Source organism: Myodes glareolus, chromosome 11 (assembly GCF_982192425.1).
Source record: "Myodes glareolus chromosome 11, mMyoGla1.1, whole genome shotgun sequence".
NCBI classification, from domain to species: Eukaryota; Metazoa; Chordata; class Mammalia; order Rodentia; family Cricetidae; genus Myodes; species Myodes glareolus.
Window position 1 is genome coordinate 40,334,050 of NC_142036.1, and position 13,791 is coordinate 40,347,840.

A 13,791-nucleotide genomic window follows, 5' to 3' on the forward strand; every position below is an offset into this window, starting at 1 on the left:
AACAGCAGTGAAACAGCCAGCTACCCCAGGATGTGGCGGTACCCCAGCCTTTTCTGATTCCCCCAACAATGGTCGATGTCTCCCAGGTCAGTAGGAAGATGAGAACTCAAGACCCTCATTCCCTTAACCTGCCTCGCCTAACTCCTCACTTTTTTGTTGTCAGTTTGTTGTTTTGTTGCTTTTGTTTTTTCTAGACAGGGTTTCTCTGTATCTTTGGAGCCTGTCCTGGAACTAGCTCTTGTAGACCAGACTGGCCTTGAACTCACAGAGATCCTCCCGATTGCTGGGATTAAAGGTGTACGCCATCACCGCCCGGCCAACTCCTCACCTTCTTAGTAAAAAAAGAAGGAGAAAAGTTAGCATCCAGGCACATCTTGGTCCTGCCCCTGCCCCTTGGGAACCTGGCACCGTGCATCACCCCTCTACGAATGGCAAGCAGTACCCTGACTGCACACAGGTGCAAAGGTCCCTTTAAGAGACAAACCCCGCCTACTCCTGCTGTCTTCCTGCTGTTCTTCCTAAGAGGCAAGCAGGTCTCTGCCTCTCTCTCTCTCTCCTCCCCCTCCTCTGTATCTCTCTCTTCCCTCCCCTTTATTTGCCCTCTCTCAATAAACTCCACACTCAAGCTCTGTCTGCATGGCATATTTGTCTTTCACCCGCCATGGGACCTGCTAAAGCTCCCACTTCATGCCTTATTCATAACACCTGTGGCTTGGATCTGAGCCCCCTCCCAGAAGCACGTAGCAGCACATCCCTTCCTGACAAATGTGTGCTTGTCATCTGGATATTTTCTTAGTGAGGCTCCTATTGGCCATTTTGCCCTAAAATGTAATTGTTTGCCACTGCCTCCTCTGTAATGATTGTTCTGTCTCTTTAAGAGACAAGCCACGCCCACTCCCTCCCCCATCCGCTGAGGTGGGCTTATCTTCAGCTTCTGGCCTGAGCTCTCTCTCTTCCTGTCCCTCTCTTGAAGAGGCAGCTTTCTCCCCTTCCTTCCTTCTCTCTCTCTCTCTCTCTCTCTCTCTCTCTCTCTCTCTCTCTCTCTCCCTCTCCTCCTCTCTCCTCTCTCCTCTTCCCTCTTCTCCCCTCTCCTCTCCTCCTCTCTCCCCCTCCCCTCCATAACTCACCTAATAAATGTCTAACTTCACTCTGCATGGTGTGCCTATCTGTCTGCCCCTTGGCTGCCCACCACCCACATGGCTAGCCGCAGGCGACCAGCCACCTTTGGAGACCTGCCGCGTGGTCTCGTGCCCTGGCCCTGTCTGGGACTGGTTGCTCTCGGGACCCGCTGCCCCCTGCCTACCGGGGATCCACAGCATGGCTCGCAGGGGATCAGCCAGCCGCCCACATGGCTGGCTGGGGGCAAGCCACCTTCCTGCCCAGTGGTCTCATGCGCTGTCCCAGTTTGGGACTGGTTGCTTTCGGGACCCCGGCAGATTGCAGCAAGTTCATTTCATCCTCCTCCTTCCTTTTGAATTTCTGAGACGGGATTGCTGTGTAGACCCAGCTCTGGCCTTGAGCTCACTGAAATCCACCTGCCTCTGCTTCCTGGGCTCCTGGATTAAATGTGTGCACCAACACTACCCTACATTCACTTTCTTCTTGTTGAGTTTGAGTTGCTCTTTGGATATTTGGGCCATGAGTCTATCAAGATCTGCCTTTTTGCAGATATTTCTTTCTTTTCTTTTTTCTTTCTTTTTAATTTTCGTTTTTGGTTTTCGAAACGGAGTTTTTCTGTGTAGCTTTGGTGCCTGTCCTGAAACTAGCTCTTGTAGACCAGGCTGGCCTCGAACTCACAGAGATTCGCCATAGTGCTGGGATTAAAAGGCATGTGCCACCACCCCCACTCCAACCCTGGCTTGAATTGTAATGTAAAGATCTGATATGCTATCAAAAGGGGGTCGAGACCCACAGGTTGAGAACCACTGCTCTAGAGCCTGGCTAGACTAGACTGTGGGAAGAATGCAAAAGTCTCAGTTCATGGACCTGACTGCATCCAAGAGAAGATTCCCGCTGCTCTGCGCTGTGCTTTCCACAGAAGGACCTTTGAACAGGGTGTATGGCTCGGTTGTAAGGTGCTTGTCTCGCATGCCAGAAGACCCGGGTTCAATCCCCAGCACCTAGCAGTTAGCATAGCATTCCGGAGGCCTGCCTGGAGTATGAGATCCTGCTCCCACCAGCACACACACACACACACACACACACACACACACACACGAGTTCTTTTCAGCAACTCTGAATAACACAGAGAAAACAGCCACTCAGATTCCCAAGCCTGGAATTGTCTTGCAGTCAGCATTATCCAAAGCTGAGTTAGTACAAGTGTGGCCTGAGCCTTTATTTCAAGAAGAAAAAAGCAGAGAATTAAAGCACCCTACCCCTCCCACTGGAGCTATAAATACTGCAGAAAGTAGGGCTAGAAGGACTTGGGGCCACAGGGGGGTGAATCTGCTGAGGCCTGTGGACAGCTTGCCAAGCCGTCTCTCTTCTGAAGGGCTGCTGAACTTCTGCAACCAACTCTCATGGCACCATAGATTAATGTTTTCTGAGACAGGGACAACTTCTGGTCACCTAGATGAAGCGGCTCCGGGATAGCTGAGGAACGGCACCTGGGCCAGAGGGCGATGGGGGAGCGAGACCAGGACTGCCGTAAAAGTATTGAAATGTTGGCACACGAAAAAGAAGGACAAAAATCCCTACTACTGCCGCTGCTCAGTCGGAGGAAGGTTTCGTTTCCCTAGAAAAAGAATGTGGTTTGCTGTCTAACTCACGCCGCAGCCTGGCCCTTATCACACAGGCCTGCCCATTGCCCACGAAGCTGTGGCCTCCCTGAAGATGAGGATTGTTTGGTCTATACTTGCTCTCCCGCCTGGAAGACACTTGTACCAGCTTTTCAGAGTCGAGAGAAGCAACTTAAAAGGAGGAGTGTTTTGGTTTTGGAGCACAGTTTCAGAGGTCTTCTTCCTCATGGTGGCTGGGAAGCAAGAGAGACAGGAAGGGCACAGGGACAAGGTTTATCTTCCAGGGCATGTCCCCACTGACCTGCTTCCTCCATCTAAGCCCTACCGCTCTGTCTCTGCCACAATCCACCAGAAGGTTACCCCACTGATGGAGCTGTCATCCTCACGATCCAACTGCTTCATGAAGTCCCACCTCTAGACCCGACGGCTTTGGGAACCAGGCCTAAAGGGCTATACACCACACCTAAAGCCTAACAGAGCTCAACTAGTTGAACTGAACCTAGCAGATAGTTGTGTGAGACTGAGCAAGTCTCTCGGTCAAGCTTCTGTTTCTCCAGCCATAGGATGCCTCAGTAATATGATCAATCTCACAAGAACCCAGAAGGTTCCATCTTTTGTTCATCCTAGAGCATTAGGGAGTCACGTGGCCTTGCTGTAGTTGCACGTGTGTACACGTGTATGTGTGTGTGTGCGCGTGCACGTGTGCATCTGTGATGCTGAGGATCAAGGCCAGGACTTACAAAGTGCTAGGTAAGAGGTCTAACATTAACTCACGTAGTCCTAGGGACTACGACGCCCTCTTGTGGTCTTTGCAGGCACTGTACATATGTGGTACCCAGACAAGGCAAGCAGGCAAAATATCCATACACATAAAATAAAAATAAAAAGGGAAAATTTTTATTAAAGATTTAACAGAGATAGCAAAGCACAGAAGGTCTGAATCCAGGTCCCCATGTGCAGAACTGTTCCTAGGACGACTGTCCCTTTACCTGTTTTGGGGTCTGCTCATGGAGAGATGGGGCCAGCTTTGCAGAGCAAATGAATAAGAATCCCATGGGATCCCATCCTCTCCATGGGAGCTCATACCCCAGCATGAGGGAGGGGCCTGCTGTTTCCTCCAGCCTCCCAGTCAAAGGAGGAGGAGGAGGAAGCCATATCAGGCTTGAGTGGATCCATCTGCCCTGAGTGTCTCTGAGTAACTGACAGCAAAGGACTTCCCAGCACCAGGTGTAGGGTAGTGGTGTGGACCATCTTGGGCTCTGTTAGTGGAGCCACCTAGAGGACGCTAGATGCGCTGCAGCTTTGTTCAGCTCTGGGGTTTCTTTAGATGGGGAAGAGCAGCTATGAGTCTAGACCAGTCTCACAGTTGGCAGCTTTCCAAGCCCTGACCTGTGGGTTAGTGAGAGCGCTATCCCTAACATGTTATGTATGTGTCTCCAAATTCAGGTCAGCGAAGACCCTGTGCCCCTTTCTCTGTGGCAGGTGTAACAGCCAATATGAACTCGTGCTTCATTTTGAAGGTGATGCTTTGGGATACGTCAGACCAATGGACCAGTGGGAGTGTCATCAATGTGGCAGGCCAGTAAATCCATCTCGGGTTCCTTTCTCATTGTCTACCATCTCTGTGGCTTACGAGGCATCTAGTGATTGCCACTTCTAGCTCTGTGGGTCTCAGCAGGATGACATCCATCCAATGGGAGCATCGGGACCCTGTGGAATGTGAAGAGACTCCAACTTCCCACGGGTCATACCAGGATGGGGAAGAGAGAGTCAAAGTAACCCTCAAGATAGACAGTGAACCAGCACCTCTGCCTTTTCCGTGCGAAAATGAGCAGATTTTGACTCCTTTCCCCTATGGGTGAAACTTGAGAACATATTTACCAATTAGTAGATTCGCAAACAATTGCACCTGTATTGTCCTCTTTCCATCACTACAACAGAATACCTGAGGTAATCCTGCAATTAGCGTGAATAATCTTAGCTCATTATTTTCTGAGGCTTCTGTTCCAATCGCTTAGCCCTGTTGCCTTGGACCTGTGATGAGTTAGAGTATCGTGGCACCAAATGCATGATAGAGGAAGCCATTCACCTCCTGGCATCCAGGAAACCCAAAGAGAGAGAGAGGAAGTCCCTGGGGTCCCAATATCCTCTTCAGGGGCACACCGATAGTGACCTAACTTCCTCTTACATAGCTACACTTCTTAACAATCCAACCACATTCTAACAGCACCACCAGCTGAGGACCAAGTCACCAAGGCATGGGTCTTTGCAGGGGGCGGGGAGGGCATCCACCGTCCAAGCCGTGGTACCAACTAAAGCGAGCTACTTTGTATCCTACCCGTTAATGGAAGCTAAGAAGAATGCATTGCCCGAGTGACTGAGCAGGACTGTCTGCTGTGGTGACGACACACGCAGCACACTGGCAGGAATGGTCCAGGTTCGGAGTAGTCTGCCATCACCCTCTGCGAAGCACCTTACACGGGGGCCAAACAAGCGGCTCCCACGGAGATCCGGTGGGGACCACGCCCACCTCCATTCTCTGAGTTCTCGCAGCAGATTTCCCTCTGTATTGCCCAGAGTGCAATCTATCATTTCTGATTTCTCGTGTGTGTGTATGGGGGATCGGGAGTGTAACGGTTTCAGATGCATCTGCTCAGCTTTTCCCATCAAAGGTCACTGAGTGGCGCGGGTAATGCGGCGCAGGTGTGTGCGTTCACAGGGTTCCTGAAACGAAGAAGACACCTTGAGAGCAAATTTAGCCTTTTGGCCGCAGGGGGCTCAGCCTCTGTGGACTGAAGCTTTTTCCCTTTGCCTCTTGTATTTTTATTTTTTCCCTGTGTTTACACTTTAGCTAGTAGATGTCCATATCTCAAAACAAACTAAATGAAGCTTTCAAAAATACAATGCCAAGTGCAAATACCTGATTCACGAGGTACTGCGGTTTTCCAGGTTTCCCCATAACCCAGTTTGCACAGGCTTTGAATCCATGGGAAATTCTCAGACAAGATTCACATACGGCAACAAAAGGTAACTGTAACATAGAGGATGGATTAGGGCTATGTGCTAACTCCGGAGCTAGGCCAGGTACGACCTAAGTGTGTGGGGGGGGGGGGGCGGCGGTGTTCACAGCTAGTGAGGGTTACTTGCTAACTCTCTGGCGCCAGGCCGGCATGAATTTCTGCCACAATTGAGTGTCAAAAACGAATGTGAGGATTCTGCCGCCCTCAACATCTCCATCGCAAATTCACACTTCCCCCTTAGGCAAACGCCAACAGGAAGGTTGTGACTGTAATTTACTACTGCAGCCACTGTGGGGCAGACTAGAGCCAGTCTCCTTCCAGCTCTGTGACACCATCCACAGAGGCCATAGCCTTCAGGCTGTGACCAACACCATGACCCAAAGCAACCTGAGGAGGAAAGTGTTTATATCACCTTATGGTTCTACCCTGCTGTCCAGCGGAGAGGGAAGTGAGGGTAGGAGCTCAAACAAGGCAGGAACCTGGAGGCAGGGACTGATGCAGAGACCGTGGAGAGGTGCTGCTTATTGGCTTGCTCTCTGTGGCTTGCTCGGTCACACCAGGACCATCAGCCCAGGGGTGGCACTGCCCACAGTGATCTGGGCCCTCCCGCATCAATCAATGTTCAAGAAAACGCACCATAGGCTTGCTTACAGGCTTGTCTAGTGGGGGCATTTTCTCAATTGAGGTTCCCTCTTCCAAAATGACTCCAGTTGGGTCAAGTTGACATAAATCTGGCCAGCTCAGGTACTCTGTGTTAGTACCTCACATCCTTTATATTAATGGGCATGGTAGGATTCAACAGTCCTCAGAAGAGCTGAGAAATCCATTTCCCTGCTGTAGAGTGTCCGGAAGGCAGGAATTTCTTCAGCAGAGTCTCTAGTGCCTTGCATACTGCATTCTGGGTCTGCGAGCTGACTTCCATCCAGACACGGAGGAGAGCGTTGATGCCCACCATGCAATGATGCCCTTCATGTCTCAAACAGGCCTCTCCCATGCTGCAATTCCACAATCACCATCAATGCCAGGCAGCTCCAGTCTCAGGGCAGCTTTCCCTATGGTGAACCCAGTACCAACCTTCTCTGAGATTCTGCAATCCCTCATCACAATGTGCCTGCTACCTGAAAAGGGGGGGGGTGTGCCTCTGGGTCTCTAGGGAGCATTGTCAGGTGATGATCTTCCTGATAAGTTTTCAAAGTGGGAATCCACTACTGCTGATGTAATAAGCCAATCAAACCAAATTAACAAAGCCAGGTTTGAACTGAGCAAAGCCCTCCTGGGCGACACTCAGGAGGGTACGAGAGGTGTCACATGGCAAACACATCTATCAGGTCTTAAGTAGCCTATGGGCGTGGTCTTGAGCAGCCTCACGGAGGGGCTGACTTTTGGCTTTGGCAGGCTTTGGCAGGGGCGGAGTTGGAAGAAGGCAGCGTCACGGGAGGGGCCAGTGCTAGATGCACTGAGTGTGGTTTAGAATGGGGCAGCTCCATGGGAAATGCTGCTCAGAAAGCTGAGGGAGGGGTCTGGAATGGGGCTCCGAGCTGGAGATTCCAAACATCCCAGATTTTTGGGTGTGTATGGAAGCCGGTAGTGCCTCCACCTAAACCCTTCCCATCTCACAAGTCTACTTCTTGGTGGACCTTCTGGGCTTGTCGCTACCGCCCCGAGGAGACACTGTCCGCATGTTTCCACTCCACTTACAGGCCACCTTCTCTGTCCACTGAGAGCGGCTACACGGGCAGGGGAGCGGATACATCCCAGATGTTGATGCTGCTGATGCTTGAGGCACAGGTGAAGCTCCCACTTTCCCAGACCGCGGCTTAATCCTGCCGAGATGCAACCGTTCCCACATGTCTTCTCCTGGGCTTCCTCCAGTAAGTGAGCAGGGACTGTGTTTCTCTGACCTGTGCTGACGCATGGCCTTGATTGTCCGCGCGGAGGTAAGGGTGGCAGAGGTGGCCCGAGGACAAACACCAGGCGGCCTGCTTCACTGCAGCCTGTGCAGGTGGCCTGACTGCCTCTGCTTCTCCACAATATTCAAACAGATTCTGGGGGTTCATAATCCTGTCACCCAAATGGCCCCTTTCAGGTGTTAGGGTTTGTTGCCCTAGAATGTTCTCTTTCAGGGCCCTAAATATGATGTCAGACAATTCATCTAGGGGACTGGCGAGATGGCTTGGTAGGTAAGGGAGCTTGCAGCCAAGGCTGACCACCTGGATGCGATCCCTGGGACCCACATGGTAGAATGAGAGAATGGATTCTTGCAGGCTGTCCTCTGACCTCCACAAGTATATTGTGGCATACAGACAGACAAACACACACACACACACACACACACACACACACACACATACATCTTTTTTGTTGTTTGTTTTTTAAGAAAGGAAAGTCATCAAGGGCTACTCATTCACAGATAGGCCTGCTGTCTTTACAGTCTGATTCTGGATCCAGTTCTCAGCACAGGGTGCCCTGGAGCTATATAAACAAGGGTCCCTTCAACAAAACACTACCAAGGTGGACTCTGGTTTTCACAGCACCTGCCAAGTTTATAGTCAGCTGACTTCAAAAGCAGTTGGCAAACGCCAACCAGCAAGTCGAGGTCTGTGACTGGCCTCCAGGGCACTCAGGTGGCACACGTGTCCTTTCCACCAGTGTCATGCCTGGCTCCACATAGACTATCTTGGTGCGGGAGAATTATCTGTATTCTGTCAATCATGTTTTAAATAAAAGCTGATTGGCCAGGCAGGAAGTATAGGTAGGTCAACCAGACAGGAAGTAGAGGTGGGGCGATGAGAACAGGAGTATTCTGGGAAGCAGAAAGCTCCCTCCCCATTCCTGCCCAGACCACCGAGAAGCAAGATGTGACCCGCCCAGCTGTGAAAGGTACTGAGCCGTGTGGCTAACATAGATAAAAATAATGGGCTAACATAAGTTACAAGAGCTAATAAGTAGCCTGAGCTAATGGGCCAATCAGCTTATAACTTATGGAGTCCTCTGTGTGATTTTCTTTGGGGCTTGCTGACTGTGGGGTACTGGGCAGGACAGAAACCCCAATAAGCTGGCCCTCACTTAAGCTTCTGTGTTCCACACGGGTGCTATTCACTCCACCGTCCAGTCCGAGCAGCACCTGGCTTTGCTTGACTCCTGTGAAGCACACCTTGACGCAAAGCCTTATGCTCTGGTGCTTAGTCAGCATGGGGAGAGGGGGCAGTAAAGACTCAAGTAGGACCAGGAGAAAGAGAGACAACCAGTACATGTGTCACAGGACCAAATACCAAATTGCTTCTATAGGCCACCTCCACATCTCTCCCCTCTTTTACTCCCTTCCCCAATACCCCCTCCCCGCCCCCACGTGCAGCTCCCCCCACAGCTCCCCTTCTACAGGCCTTCTCTAACCCTACTGTAAGACCTCAGGGACTGTGGGAGAGGCCTCAGAACCATGCATCTGGAGGATGAAAAGGAAGAGTGCTAGCCACACACTCTCCTCCCCGCCAGTAACCACAGGCGGCTCTAGAAGCATCGACGCCCTGAGTTTCCAGGTCGTGTGTGTATAGCACAGATGAATTCCAGGGTGGGAAGTGGGACTTTCAGGGCCTGCACCCGGGAGGAGGCACCATCTGGCTGTGCCTGTGTGGAGATGCTCACACCTGCTCAGAGTAGGCTGTGAGAAAGAGCAGAGTCAGAGGGCTGGATGCGAACACAGCGGGTGTCCAGAACAGATCACCCAGTATGTACTGTCCTTTGCATCAGTTAAGGTGTGTGTATTATTTTGCTGTCCTAGCAAGAAATAAGTCTCTCAAAATAGCTAATGTTTACATATGAATTTCATACATTCCTATAACATCTTTTGACCAAATGCAGTCCTCTACTCCCCTTTGACTTCTCCTGGATCCACTTCCCACCTACTCCCAACTCTAAGTCCTTCTATAAAAAATAATCTATTGAGTCCAGTTTGTGCTGCCCATACACACATGACTGTGGGGAAGTCACTGGGGCATGGTCAACCCTCCCGGGGCCACACTCCTAAAGAAAAATTACTTTCTTCTTTCCAGGCAACTGTTACGGCTCCTCAGTTAGAGGAGGGAGTTAGCTGAGTCCTTCCCTGCCCCATGCAAGAATGTTGAATGGCTTGGCTTTGGGCAGGTCTTGTCCCATGCAGTTTTTAATCTGAAACAGCGCATTCAGCTCAATTAGCCACCCTTTTAACCAAACTTGGGCAGTCCTAAATGACCAAGGTATGCCAGTATGGTAAAGAAGCTTGTTTCAAAATTTCAGAACTTAATACAAAGGAAGAAGAGGAGGATCTCACTATTTTGCATTTAACGTGCCTGTGCCTATACACTTCTGTGACTGGATGGGTGTGGCTAGGTGGTCTGTGCATTTATCTCTGTGCTGGGCCAGGCTCCTGTGTTTGTTTTGTCTCACAGATCTGTATGCCAGGCACTGGGAGTAGGTGGGTGGAGGTACACCACACATCTGTGGAGCTCACAGGGAACGTAGCCTATCTTGCCGGGTAGCAAGTTAAGGATCTCCAAGTCTTCATTTCCTGGGTCGCAGGCAGAATAGTGGCCAGTCCAGAGAGGGCCACATTCTAGTCCTTGGAACCTGTTGTCTTCAGCCAGGGGAACTAACGTTGCACATGAAGGTAAGGTGGGTATTTTTTGTTTGGTTTGGTTTGATTTTTGGTTTTTTGAGACAGGGTTTCTCTGTGTAGCCCTGGCTGTTCTGGAACTCTGTAGAACAGGCTGACCTTGAATTTACAGGGATCTGCCTGCCTCTGCCTCCCAAATGCTGGGATTAAAAGCATGTGCCACCGTGCCCTGCTGAAGATAAGGTTGCTAACCAGTCTTAAAAACAAAGAGAGTGTCCTAGATTATCTCGGTTGCTGTGGGACAATGGTTTATAGCCTGTCAATTGTATTTTAATAAAACACTGATTGGTCAGTAGCCAGACAGGTAATATAGGTGGGACAACCAGACAGGACATAGAGGCGGGAAATGAGAACAGGAGAATTCTGGGAAGAAGAAAGCTTGGTCTGTAGTCCTGACCTGGCCACAGAGCAAGCAAGATGTAACTGCCTCACTGAAAAAGGTACCAAGCCACATGGCTAACAAAGACAAGAATAATGGGCTAATATAAGTTATAAGAGTTAATAAGAAGCCTGAGCTAATGAGCCAATCAGTTTATAACTAATGTAGACCGCTGGTGATTTCTTTGGGACTTAACGACTGCGGGACCCGGGCAGGAGAGAAAACTCAGTCAACACTCGGTGAGGACAATGTCATCACAAGGGTCCTTACAAGGCAGTAGAAGGGGCCCAGGGAGGTGGCTCAGTTTGTGAACTCAGGGTTGTGCAAGCAGGAGGCCCTGGGTTCAATCCTTAGCATCCACATAAAAAGACAGACACATCTACACAGGCCTGTGATCCATCATTGGGAGGCGGAGACAGGAGAATCCTGGGGGCTGGCAGGCCAGCAACTCCAGCAGAACGGTGAGATTCAGCCTTGGTGAGACATCCAGTCTCAAGGAGTCAGACAGAGAGTGACTGAGGGAGACATCAGTGTAGACCTCTGGCCTCCTTCTGTCCACACACATGAACGTGTACGCTCACACCAAACAAAGACAGACGTGAAAAGAAAAAGAGTCACCATTGGGGGCTTGGGCATGAAAGGACATGTGTAGCTATTATTGTTGGCTTTGGAATGGGAGAGGACGGACTGTGATTTTAGAAAAACATGGATTCTCCCGAGTCTCCAGAAGGGACAGTCCTGTCAATGCCTTAGCGTTAGCCCAGTGAGAAGCATCTCACACTTCTGGAATCCAGAGCTATGAGATAATGAAATATGTGTTGCTTGAAGTCATTTCACCCGGTGTAATGTCACAGCAACAGCAAGAAGCAGTGAGTGGGTTTCTACGAGGACCCACTGAGTTCTGTCTTTCAAAGGTTGCCCCCACCCTCTTCTTTCCCTGCCGAAGGGGCAGAGTGGAGTCTTGGTTTGCAGAGTCAGCAGGGAAGGAGAGCATCGAGGGGGCAGGGATTAACTTGGAATGCGCCTTAGCTGCCACCCGAGTGCTCAGGCATCAGGAGCTGCTGAGCCAGGGCAGAGGCATCTCTCCAGGGTAATACCCGCAGAGCGTCCTCCCCAGGACAAGGCCAACTAGACGCACGCGCTCTGAAGTGCTTCTCTTTCCCTCTAGGCATGCAACTGAAGTTGCATAAAGTCAGAGCCAAGGGTTGCAATCTGTTGAAATTTCAGAGTGGCTTTTATTTCCTGAGTTTGCTAAGGAAATAATAGGGAGGGAAAAACCCAAACCTTCTATTTGAATTGGGATTTGCTCTTTTTATCAGGAAACTTGAACCAGAGAAAGGAGGAAAAGGAATATAAACTGTGCCCTTGAGCACATACCCCACCTCTGGCGAATCTGGAGTTACTGTACATTTGATGGTCATGCTTAAAAGCGAAGAAACAGTCACACGCACAGTTGAAACCCGGTGTCCTACTTACCCTTGGAGAATCCCCTGCTGGTTCCTGCCCACCCCGCGCCAACCCCAGCTCCTGGTTTGGGTATTTATAGCATTCTTGAATTTGCTGCTCTGTCTGCTACCATCTCCGTGTGTCCTTAATAACGTATCCATTTACGTGTTGAGAAACATGCCACACATTCCACCCTTCTGTATCTGCTCCCATGTCCTCCAGCTCCCCACTGCTTCCGAGATTCATCCCAGTGGATAGATGGCTAACCATGGGGGTAGTAGGAGCTCATTCTAAGGACTAACACGCGATTCTGTGAAACACCATCATTTGTCCAGCCTGACATCCACGGCGATTAGGTAACCCCTGGTTTTATTTTAGCACAAGCACCCTCAGTGGTGATTCTTGGATGTTTTGGGGAGCCTGTGACAGAGCTTCCCCCAAGAACAGTCTCAGGAGTGAAAACTGCTTTGTCACCACAGGTCAATGCACCGCAATAGACAGTGCTCTCCCAGAGTCCCACCTGCAGAGGATGGAAGCTTCCTTTGGCCATCCTGACCGTCCCATTCTGGTTCCTGCCTCTCTGGTGATGGCAAATGTGTCTCACCTGTCTTTCAGGCTGTGACTACAGCAACTCAATTGCTTCATCCTGGACATTCAGGGAGGGAATGATGAACCCAACACAGCTGGGAGCCCAGGAGCCTTGGGTCCCAGGCTTCTATCACATCACACGACAAGACCTGGTCAGAATGCAAACTCTGCAGCTGACCTTTAGAGACTCAAAGCTAGTCAAATAATTTTGTGATAAATACCAAGTAGCCTCTCTAACAGAGGGCAGGATAATGCTCACTTACCTCCATTCCTTCTTTGGTCCTGAGAACATCCCCATAAAAATGATTAGGGTCCTACTGTCCCATGTTACAGATAAGGAAACACAAAGCTCTCCTCTATAGACGGGCATGAGAGCTGGCGACCCGGTGTGTGCTGTGAAGGCATGAGGCTCTGCGCCATCACTTCTGCCTGCTGCCGCGATGCCCTGGCAGCTGAGGTCTCATCGCAGACAAATTAAGCTCAGACCATTTCCTTTCCCAGGGAGGCTCAGGCCCAGCTGTTATCCACTAGAGGAGCCAAGAATAGCACCTGCCACTACCTAACAGGTCTGTGGCCTTGGGCGAGGTCCCTCCTCTCTCTGCCTTGTCCTTCTGAGATGGTTGCATGGACCTCCCAGAAAAATCGTGTGAACCAGCTGAAACACACAGTGTGTGACACACAGGAGACACCCTAGAGCTGGCTCTGGTGGTGAAGCCGGAGAGTGTAACTGAAGGAGGAAGCTACCATGTCAGGAACAGTAAGAAGTTCACACCATTGGTCTGGATCAGGCTGGCGGTGGTGACGCACACCTTTAATCCCAGCACTCGGGAGACAGAGGCAGGCGAATCTCTGTGAGTTCGAAGCCAGCCTGGTCTACAAGAGTTAGTTCCAGGACAGTCAGGACTGTTATACAGAGAAACCCTGTCTTGAAAAACAAAAACAAAAACAAACAAACAAAACCCCAATGGG

General features: G+C 50.5%; 1 long non-coding RNA gene across 1 annotated transcript; it reads right to left on the minus strand.

Moving 5' to 3' along the window:
• Positions 1–3,616: 3,616 nt before the first annotated feature.
• LOC148120477 (uncharacterized) lies at positions 3,617–13,446 on the minus strand. Its single transcript, XR_015739330.1, has 2 exons — positions 13,086–13,446; positions 3,617–5,465 (listed from the first exon to the last, which is right to left on the minus strand). It is a non-coding gene; the product is annotated as an uncharacterized LOC148120477 (long non-coding RNA).
• Between the last annotated feature and the right edge of the window lie 345 nt (positions 13,447–13,791).